At 40.0% G+C, this 3,249-nt stretch overlaps 1 pseudogene; it reads left to right on the top strand.

Annotated features, from left to right (window-relative positions):
* The first annotated feature begins 295 nt into the window (after window positions 1-295).
* LOC113070350 (uncharacterized) lies at window positions 296-2,736 on the top strand (annotated as a pseudogene).
* Window positions 2,737-3,249: the final 513 nt, after the last annotated feature.

Here is a 3,249-nt window from a genome sequence, read left to right on the forward strand (position 1 = left end):
TAGCTGGTGGTGGGCCGCGTCCCAGACCCTCTCGCTCTCTCGGAACCAGTAGTCAACCGATGGAACGTCTTAGGGTTCTCCTGACCATGAGAAGAGCGGTGGCTGGTAGCCGAGTACGTTGACATAGGGAGTTCTGTTCGTACTCGGCCCACCCTAGGAACTAACTCCAAGAGTCCTGGTGGCCACTGCAAAAGGTACAAAGAAAGCAGCAGATATTCTGTATCTTCCTCTCCATCTGCCTGTTGGACTGGGGATGGTATCCAAAAGACAGGCTGACGGCCACACCTAGGAGTGAATGGAAGGATCTCCAAACCCAGGAGATGAACTGGGGGCCTCTGTCAGAGACTATGTCCTCAGGGATGCTAAATTATCGGAAGACGTGGTTAAACATCAGTTCAGCAGTTTCCATGGCCGTGGGAAGACCTTTCAGGGGGAGAAGACGACAGGATTTAGAGAATCAGTCAACAATAACGAGGATGCATGTATTATTATCAGGGGAGGCAGGTCAGTTATGAAGTCAACACCTAGGTGTGACCAAGGGTGGTTTGGAGCGGGCAGAGGGAGGAGCTTGCCGGATGTTAGGTGACGTGGGCTCTTCAAGATGGCGCATTCCCTATATCCTTTCACGTACCTTTTGATGTCCGATGCCATATTGGGCCACCAGAAGCGTTCCCTCAGCAGCGAGAGGGTTTCATTGTTCCCCGGGTGGCCAGTGCCAAGTAATTTGTGAGCTGAGTGGATGAGTGGAGTGTGCCGTGTCCTGGTGTTGTTCAGCAAGCCTGGGGGACAACCCAGTGGAGCGTTGGTGGAGGAATTGAGGAGGGCAGAGTTTCAGCCGACCAGATGATGGGACTTACAAATACCTTGTTTGGAAGTATGGTTTCGGGTTCCTTCAGGTTCTCCTCAGGGGTGAAAACACTGGATAAAGCGTCGGCTTTGGCATCCACCTTCAATCTGATGTGTCGTGTTCCTTTGGGTCTTGCTCCCTGTTTGTGACATTGATTACTGTGGTGATCAGTTTCGGCTTGTTCCTCTATACTTGGTATAAACTGTTGAGATTCAGAAGATTCATGGGACTCACCGGCTGTATACTGAGAGGCTCCATGATGACGATCTGCTAAGTGTTGCACCTGTTTTGGAAATCCAGCATGTAACTTTGTTTCAAGAATCACAGTCCTTTGTAGAAGTTTGCAGCAGTTAATGCAACAAGTAGATCCAACAGGAGGCATTTTCTCTCTCTTCTGTTTGAATGTAGGCAGTTGTTATCCCGTCTCCAGAATGTAAGCTGCTGGCAGTGGGAGACAAAGTTTTCTTTTTGTAGTATTATTCCAGTCCCAAAGAGTTTTTAGTTTTAGGTGTTTGTGCCAAAAATCTGTTGTTTGAGCACTGTGCTGATCTGCTGAATTAAAAATCTTAGAAAAATCTGAGAAAAGTACAGAAATAAGAAACAAAGTGCAGAGCAGTAAGCTAGTATGTCCGCAAAGCCGGAAGTACAGTCTAATACATTACTAAAATTAATAAACTAATACATTATAAAAAAAGTTGAAATTTTATTAGTCAACAAAGATTAATTAATACTGTACAAAATGTATTTCTTATTGTAAATGTTAGTTAAGGCATTGCAAAACTTTACTGTATGCAAAGCATTACCTTAGAATCATATCAACATTATATGACCCCTTTAAAACAATATTGCACTTTAAACAATAGACATCAGGTAGCGCAAGGAACAACATTCTGTAGTTCAACACCATGGACAGATCAGACTGTTATTGTGTGTCTTGCTCAAATGACTCACTATTTTTATGACAAGTAAGTACATTTGTGCTTGAAGTCGATGATTGAATAAATATATTCAGTTTGAACCATGAATGTGGCTTGAATAACAAAATGCACATGGAACAAGGTAAATACTATAATGTTTTATGATATTTGTAATAACCTTATGCTGTTTTATGTCTTTCAGTGTCCAGCCAAAGACCGGACAAGGAACTGATGCTCAGTATGCATTATCAATCTATGTCCCACCGGCTCATTGTGTAGATAATCGTGCTAAAATCGAGAATGTGTTTGACAAGGATGATGCAGCAAAAGTGAAAATGCTTCTCAATAAAGGTGCCAAATGTGAACTTTGCACAAAGCAACAAAATGTAATAGCTTCACGGCCAGTTAGAATAGATGAGAAAACAACAGAACATGCTGAGCTGCTCTATCCTGTTGGTAACTCTCTCATGGACAAACTTTTAGCAAAGGCAAGAGACCAAAGTGTTTTATTCGTACAACTCGCCTTGTGTGAAAACATGCCTTCAGAGTGAAGACAATATTCTGGAAGGCCTTAGAAATTGGATCAATAAAAGAAAAGACCAAATGAATGCCTTTGTCTTCCAAGAGATTTGGCAGAAGGACAAGAACAAGGATCTTCAAACAGAATTTAAAAACATTGATGAGATAGTGCCTCTTTATCGGTGTATGAGAATCAGTAATGTGATGGAATGCCGGAAATGTGTGAATAATAACAATGTGGATCCCTTCTGTCTGCCCAAAAAGAAATTCTTTTTGGAATCACTAATTGAGGAAGTACTTTTCCTTTTCCAGGAATTGCTTACATCAGTGATCAAACTGTGATGTGTTATTAGTGAATTATTTTCTCTTCATTACTTTCATGGAGATCCTTTATTTTTGCTCAGCAAACACATTCAACTATCTACGCAATCTTTGCCTGATAAACGTATGTAATCACGTATACTTTGAGGCATTGCCATAGTGTATACTGTGTAACGTACACCGTTTTGCAAACAATAAATTCTGCTAACTCATGTCTTGTTGATTTCCTCTTGACTGGTTGATTTCCATTGAAATTTCCATGTATCTGACCACTCTTCACCAGCAAGTAATATTTCACATTGATCCTGCATTTCTCTTTGATAGTTGTAGAGTGTGTTTTCATATTTTCCAAACTCTTGTATTTCTGGGAAATCATCTTAAATCTAATTCCTCACATATGTGCTTTGCAGTTATTTCTACAGATAAATGTTGAAACAGATATAGAAATCTTGCCAATATGTTCATTTAATTGCTTCCACCATTGAAAAAAGAAAGAAAAAAAGAATTCAAATTCATCTGGTTAAATCTTATTTCATTTTTACAGTTAGTGGACCAAATTTTTGTGTATTTTTTGTCAAATGGATACCTAAATATTTAAATGATTTTATATGCCATTTTAACAAATATTTATTTGTAATATTTGCA

This window comes from Carassius auratus, unplaced genomic scaffold, assembly GCF_003368295.1.
Source record: "Carassius auratus strain Wakin unplaced genomic scaffold, ASM336829v1 scaf_tig00003761, whole genome shotgun sequence".
Lineage (NCBI taxonomy): Eukaryota > Metazoa > Chordata > Actinopteri > Cypriniformes > Cyprinidae > Carassius > Carassius auratus.